This window comes from Lissotriton helveticus, chromosome 1_2 (assembly GCF_964261635.1).
Source record: "Lissotriton helveticus chromosome 1_2, aLisHel1.1, whole genome shotgun sequence".
NCBI lineage: Eukaryota > Metazoa > Chordata > Amphibia > Caudata > Salamandridae > Lissotriton > Lissotriton helveticus.
The window spans coordinates 327359164-327367423 of record NC_136058.1 but is presented as its reverse complement, the minus strand read 5'-3'; the positions used below and the strand labels follow the sequence as shown (position 1 = coordinate 327367423).

The 8260-nt window shown below is 37.3% G+C and overlaps 1 non-coding gene across 1 annotated transcript; it reads right to left on the bottom strand.

Moving 5' to 3' along the window:
* Positions 1 to 1946: 1946 nt before the first annotated feature.
* On the bottom strand, positions 1947 to 2018 carry TRNAC-GCA (transfer RNA cysteine (anticodon GCA)). The gene has a single exon. It is a non-coding gene; the product is annotated as a tRNA-Cys (tRNA).
* Between the last annotated feature and the right edge of the window lie 6242 nt (positions 2019 to 8260).

Genomic DNA, 8260 nt, shown 5'->3' with positions numbered 1-8260 from the left:
CATTTAAAAAACAGATATTTGTTTCATTGTTATTTTATTTGAATAGGCAGTCGTACATAGGACCAATGCCTCTACATACAATGATTGTTTTGAAACATTCTTAAAGGGGAAGAGGTTTTTACGGGACACCTTATCATTTGAGGATTCGTTACCACAATCACTGAGATGGTGATAAAGTATGATTGTTTTGGGCCAAATTATGGTGGAAAAGCATTTCTACGTACCACTACAATTCGGTATTTGGAAGGTACACCCAAACACCCCTTTCAAATAACTTCCATTTAATACATCAGAAAAAGCCATTTTGCGTTTGCAAATGGCCTGATTCTTCAGACCTGCCTTCTTGCAACTGCAATGATAGTTCGTACATCTTGCAAGTAGGCAGAGCTTTTAAGGAGAAATTAAATAGTTCCTACGTTGCACAAAAATGAAGTGCTTCAAGCAAACACATACTTTGCATGCACAGAGAAGAGGTGGAATATATGTAAGACTGAAGACACAGGTGAAATGAGAAATAGATTGACTGCTTCGCTGCCAAGTTTTATACGCAATTTCTTCAGTGCAATACAAGAAAGCACCAAACAGTATAACAAAGTTGTCAATTGGTTTCATAGTCCATTCCCTTTGTTTAGTGCTGTGAAAGGAAGAGCCGAATTCCAAAATTTATCAATGATGTTTCAGAAATTTCCCAAACGGAATACCAAGCCGAGTGTTAAAAACTGCATTTACTCACAGGATTTGAGCAGGAAACACTGAAATGCTATTAAAGTGCAATATCCAAGGGAACACTGACTCTGTCAAAGATGATCCAAATGGAATTGATGAAAAGTCCCAATTACAAACAACAGAATCAAAATAGGGTGAGGGGACACTCGGATTTGAAACAAGGACCTCTTGATCTGCAGTCAAATGCTCTACCACTGAGCTATATCCCCATCTTTTCAGCAATTTCAGAATGACAAAATATCAGTACATCATGAAAGAGTATGAGGATCATACTAAGTTGTGCCAGAAAGTACAACCTTGAAACTGTGGAACAGGAGAAGTAGTCCTTAATATTATTTATTAAAGGAAAACTGGATCATTAAAAAACAGATTTATTTGTTTCATTGTTATTTTATTTGAATAGGCAGTGGTACATAGGACCAATGCCTCTACATACAATGATTGTTTTGAAACATTCTTAAAGGGGAAGAGGTTTTTACGGGACACCTTATCATTTGAGGTTTGGTTACCACAATCACTGAGATGGTGATGAAGTATGATTGTTTTGGGCCAAATTATGGTGGAAAAACATTTCTACGTACCACTACAATTCGGTATTTGGAAGGTACACCCAAACACCCCTTTCGAATAACTTCCATTTAATACATCAGAAAAAACCATTTTGCGTTTGCAAATGGCCTGATTCTTCAGACCAGCCTTCTTGCAACTGCAATGATATTTCGTACATCTTGCACGTAGGCAGAGCTTTTAAGGAGAAATTAAATAGTTCCTACGTTGCACAAAAATGAAGTGCTTCAAACAAACACATACTTTGCATGCACAGAGAAGAGGTGGAATATATGTAAGACTGAAGACACAGGTGAAATGAGAAATAGATTGACTGCTTCGCCGCCAAGTTTTATACGCCATTTCTTCAGTGCAATACAAGAAAGCACCAAACAGTATAACAAAGTTGTCAATTGGTTTCATAGTCCATTCCCTTTGTTTACTGCTGTGAAAGGAAGAGCCGAATTCCAAAATTGATCAATGATGTGTCAGAAATTTCCCAAAGGGAATACCAAGCCGAGTGTTACAAACTGCATTTACTCACAGGTTTTGAGAAGCAAACACTGTAATGCCATTAAAGTGCAATATCCACGGGAACACTGACTCTGTCAAAGATGATCCAAATGGAATTGATGGAGAGTCCCAATTACAAACAACAGAATCAAAATAGGGTGAGGGGACACCAGGATTTGAACCAGGGACCTCTTGATCTGCAGTCAAATGCTCTACCACTGAGCTATATCCCCAACTTTTCAGTAAATTCAGAATGACAAAATATCAGTACATCATGAAAGAGTGTGAGGATCATACTAAGTTGTGCCAGAAAGTACAACCTTGAAACTGTGGAACAGGAGAAGTAGTCCTTAATATTATTTATTAAAGGAAAACTGGATCATTTAAAAAACAGATATTTGTTTCATTGTTATTTTATTTGAATAGGCAGCCGTACATAGGACCAATGCCTCTACATACAATGATTGTTTTGAAACATTCTTAAAGGGGAAGAGGTTTTTACGGGACACCTTATCATTTGAGGATTCGTTACCACAAACACTGAGATGGTGATAAAGTATGATTGTTTTGGGCCAAATTATGGTGGAAAAGCATTTCTACGTACCACTACAATTCGGTATTTGGAAGGTACACCCAAACACCCCTTTCGAATAACTTCCATTTAATACATCAGAAAAAGCCATTTTGCGTTTGCAAATGGCCTGATTCTTCAGACCAGCCTTCTTGCAACTGCAATGATAGTTCGTACATCTTGCAAGTAGGCAGAGCTTTGTAAGGAGAAATTAAATAGTTCCTACGTTGCACAAAAATGAAGTGCTTCAAGCAAACACATACTTTGCATGCACAGAGAAGAGGTGGAATATATGTAAGACTGAAACACAGGTGAAATGAGAAATAGATTGACTGCTTCGCTGCCAAGTTTTATACGCAATTTCTTCAGTGCAATACAAGAAAGCACCAAACAGTATAACAAAGTTGTCAATTGGTTTCATAGTCCATTCCCTTTGTTTAGTGCTGTGAAAGGAAGAGCCGAATTCCAAAATTGATCAATGATGTTTCAGAAATTTCCCAAAGGGAATACCAAGCCGAGTGTTAAAAACTGCATTTACTCACAGGCTTTGAGCAGGAAACACTGAAATGCTATTAAAGTGCAATATCCAAGGGAACACTGACTCTGTCAAAGATGATCCAAATGGAATTGATGAAAAGTCCCAATTACAAACAACAGAATCAAAATAGAGTGAGGGGACACCCGGATTAGAACCAGGGACCTCTTGATGTGCAGTCAAATGCTCTACCACTGAGCTATATACCCAGCTTTTCAGTGTATTCAGAATGACAAAATATCAGTACATCATGAAAGAGTGTGAGGATCATACTAAGTTGTGCCAGAAAGTACAACCTTGAAACTGTGGAACAGGAGAAGTAGTCCTTAATATTATTTATTAAAGGAAAACTGGATCATTTAAAAAACAGATTTATTTGTTTCATTGTTATTTTATTTGAATAGGCAGTGGTACATAGGACCAATGCCTCTACATACAATGATTGTTTTGAAACAATCTTAAAGGGGAAGAGGTTTTTACGGGACACCTTATCATTTGAGGATTGGTTACCACAATCAAGGAGATGGTGATGAAGTATGATTGTTTTGGCCAAATTATGGTGGAAAACCATTTCTACGTACTACTACAATTCGGTATTTGGAAGGTACACCCAAACACCCCTTTTCAATACCTTCCATTTAATACATAAGAAAAAGCCATTTTGCGTTTGCAAATGGCCTGATTCTTCAGACCAGCCTTCTTGCAACTGCAATGATAGTTCGTACATCTTGCACGTAGACAGAGCTTTTAAAGAGAAATTAAATAGTTCCTACGTTGCACATAAATGAAGTGCTTCAAACAAACACATACTTTGCATGCACAGAGAAGAGGTGGAATATATGTAAGACTGAAGACACAGGTGAAATGAGAAATAGATTGACTGCTTCGCTGCAAAGTTTTTTACGCCATTTTTTCAGTGCAATACAAGAAAGCACCAAACAGTATAACAAAGTTGTCAATTGGTTTCATAGTCCATTCCCTTTGTTTAGTGCTGTGAAAGGAAGAGCCGGATTCCAAAATTGATCAATGATGTTTCAGAAATTTCCCAAAGGGAATACCAAGCCGAGTGTTAAAAACTGCATTTACTCACAGGCTTTGAGCAGGAAACACTGAAATGCTATTAAAGTGCAATATCCAAGGGAACACTGACTCTGTCAAAGATGATCAAAATGGAATTGATGAAAAGTCCCAATTACAAACAACAGAATCAAAATAGGGTGAGGGGACAGCAGGATTTGAACGAGGGACCTCTTGATCTGCAGTCAATATAGCTCTACCACTGAGCTATATCCCCAGCTTTACAGTAAAAGCAGAATGACAAAATGTCAGTACATCATGAAAGAGTGAGTGGATCATACTAAGTTGTTCCGGAAAGTACAACCTTGAAACTGTGGAACAGGAGAAATAGTCCTTAATAATATTTATTAAAGGAAAACTAGATCATTTAAAAAACAGATATTTGTTTCATTGTTATTTTATTTGAATAGGCAGTGGTACATAGAACCAATGCCTCTACATACAATGATTGTTTTGAAACATTCTTAAAGGGGAAGAGGTTTTTACGGGAAACCTTATCATTTGAGGATTGGTTACCACAATCAAGGAGATGGTGATGAAGTATGATTGTTTTGGCCAAATTATGGTGGAAAACCATTTCTACGTACTACTACATTTCGGTATTTGGAAGGTACACCCAAACACCCCTTTTGAATACCTTCCATTTAATACATCAGAAAAAACCATTTTGCGTTTGCAAATGGCCTGATTCTTCAGACCAGCCTTCTTGCAACTGCAATGATATTTCGTACATCTTGCACGTAGGCAGAGCTTTTAAGGAGAAATTAAATAGTTCCTACGTTGCACAAAAATGAAGTGCTTCAAACAAACACATACTTTGCATGCACAGAGAAGAGGTGGAATATATGTAAGACTGAAGACACAGGTGAAATGAGAAATAGATTGACTGCTTCGCTGCCAAGTTTTTTGCGCCATTTCTTCAGTGCAATACAAGAAAGCACCAAACAGTATAACAAAGTTGTCAATTGGTTTCATAGTCCATTCCCTTTGTTTAGTGCTGTGAAAGGAAGAGCCGGATTCCAAAATTGATCAATGATGTTTCAAAAATTTCCCAAAGGGAATACCAAGCCGAGTGTTAAAAACTGCATTTACTCACAGGCTTTGAGCAGGAAACACTGAAATGCTATTAAAGTGCAATATCCAAGGGAACACTGACTCTGTCAAAGATGATCAAAATGGAATTGATGAAAAGTCCCAATTACAAACAACAGAATCAAAATAGGGTGAGGGGACAGCAGGATTTGAACCAGGGACCTCTTGATCTGCAGTCAATATAGCTCTACCACTGAGCTATATCCCCAGCTTTACAGTAAAAGCAGAATGACAAAATGTCAGTACATCATGAACGAGAGAGTGGATCATACTAAGTTGTTCCGGAAAGTACAACCTTGAAACTGTGGAACAGGAGAAATAGTCCTTAATAATATTTATTAAAGGAAAACTAGATCATTTAAAAAACAGATATTTGTTTCATTGTTATTTTATTTGAATAGGCAGTGGTACATAGAACCAATGCCTCTACATACAATGATTGTTTTGAAACATTCTTAAAGGGGAAGAGGTTTTTACGGGACACCTTATCATTTGAGGATTGGTTACCACAATCAAGGAGATGGTGATGAAGTATGATTGTTTTGGCCAAATTATGGTGGAAAAACATTTCTACGTACTACTACAATTCGGTATTTGGAAGGTACACCCAAACACCCCTTTTGAATACCTTCCATTTAATACATCAGAAAAAAACATTTTGCGTTTGCAAATGGCCTGATTCTTCAGACCAGCCTTCTTGCAACTGCAATGATATTTCGTACATCTTGCACGTAGGCAGAGCTTTTAAGGAGAAATTAAATAGTTCCTACGTTGCACAAAAATGAAGTGCTTCAAACAAACACATACTTTGCATGCACAGAGAAGAGGTGGAATATATGTAAGACTGAAGACACAGGTGAAATGAGAAATAGATTGACTGCTTCGCTGCCAAGTTTTTTACGCCATTTCTTCAGTGCAATACAAGAAAGCACCAAACAGTATAACAAAGTTGTCAATTGGTTTCATAGTCCATTCCCTTTGTTTAGTGCTGTGAAAGGAAGAGCCGGATTCCAAAATTGATCAATGATGTTTCAGAAATTTCCCAAAGGGAATACCAAGCCGAGTGTTAAAAACTGCATTTACTCACAGGCTTTGAGCAGGAAACACTGAAATGCTATTAAAGTGCAATATCCAAGGGAACACTGACTCTGTCAAAGATGATCAAAATGGAATTGATGAAAAGTCCCAATTACAAACAACAGAATCAAAATAGGGTGAGGGGACAGCAGGATTTGAACCAGGGACCTCTTGATCTGCAGTCAATATAGCTCTACCACTGAGCTATATCCCCAGCTTTACAGTAAAAGCAGAATGACAAAATGTCAGTACATCATGAAAGAGTGAGTGGATCATACTAAGTTGTTCCGGAAAGTACAACCTTGAAACTGTGGAACAGGAGAAATAGTCCTTAATAATATTTATTAAAGGAAAACTAGATCATTTAAAAAACAGATATTTGTTTCATTGTTATTTTATTTGAATAGGCAGTGGTACATAGAACCAATGCCTCTACATACAATGATTGTTTTGAAACATTCTTAAAGGGGAAGAGGTTTTTACGGGACACCTTATCATTTGAGGATTGGTTACCACAATCAAGGAGATGGTGATGAAGTATGATTGTTTTGGCCAAATTATGGTGGAAAAACATTTCTACGTACTACTACAATTCGGTATTTGGAAGGTACACCCAAACACCCCTTTTGAAAACCTTCCATTTAATACATCAGAAAAAAACATTTTGCATTTGCAAATGGCCTGATTCTTCAGACCAGCCTTCTTGCAACTACAATGATATTTCGTACATCTTGCACGTAGGCAGAGCTTTTAAGGAGAAATTAAATAGTTCCTACGTTGCACAAAAATGAAGTGCTTCAAACAAACACATACTTTGTATGCACAGAGAAGAGGTGGAATATATGTAAGACTGAAGACACAGGTGAAATGAGAAATAGATTGACTGCTTCTCTGCCAAGTTTTTTACGCCATTTCTTCAGTGCAATACAAGAAAGCACCAAACAGTACAACAAAGTTGTCAATTGGTTTCATAGTCCATTCCCTTTGTTTAGTGCTGTGAAAGGAAGAGCCGGATTCCAAAATTGATCAATGATGTTTCAGAAATTTACCAAAGGGAATACCAAGCCGAGTGTTAAAAACTGCATTTACTCACAGGCTTTGAGCAGGAAACACTGAAATGCTATTAAAGTGCAATATCCAAGGGAACACTGACTCTGTCAAAGATGATCAAAATGGAATTGATGAAAAGTCCCAATTACAAACAACAGAATCAAAATAGGGTGAGGGGACAGCAGGATTTGAACCAAGGACCTCTTGATCTGCAGTCAATATAGCTCTACCACTGAGCTATATCCCCAGCTTTACAGTAAAAGCAGAATGACAAAATGTCAGTACATCATGAAAGAGTGAGTGGATCATACTAAGTTGTTCCGGAAAGTACAACCTTGAAACTGTGGAACAGGAGAAATAGTCCTTAATAATATTTATTAAAGGAAAACTAGATCATTTAAAAAACAGATATTTGTTTCATTGTTTTTTATTTGAATAGGCAGTGGTACATAGAACCAATGCCTCTACATACAATGATTGTTTTGAAACATTCTTAAAGGGGAAGAGGTTTTTACGGGACACCTTATCATTTGAGGATTGGTTACCACAATCAAGGAGATGGTGATGAAGTATGATTGTTTTGGCCAAATTATGGTGGAAAAACATTTCTACGTACTACTACAATTCGGTATTTGGAAGGTACACCCAAACACCCCTTTTGAATACCTTCCATTTAATACATCAGAAAAAACCATTTTGCGTTTGCAAATGGCCTGATTCTTCAGACCAGCCTTCTTGCAACTGCAATGATATTTCGTACATCTTGCACGTAGGCAGAGCTTTTAAGGAGAAATTAAATAGTTCCTGCGTTGCACAAAAATGAAGTGCTTCAAACAAACACATACTTTGCATGCACAGAGAAGAGGTGGAATATATGTAAGACTGAAGACACAGGTGAAATGAGAAATAGATTGACTGCTTCGCTGCCAAGTTTTTTACGCCATTTCTTCAGTGCAATACAAGAAAGCACCAAACAGTATAACAAAGTTGTCAATTGGTTTCATAGTCCATTCCCTTTGTTTAGTGCTGTGAAAGGAAGAGCCGGATTCCAAAATTGATCAATGATGTTTCAG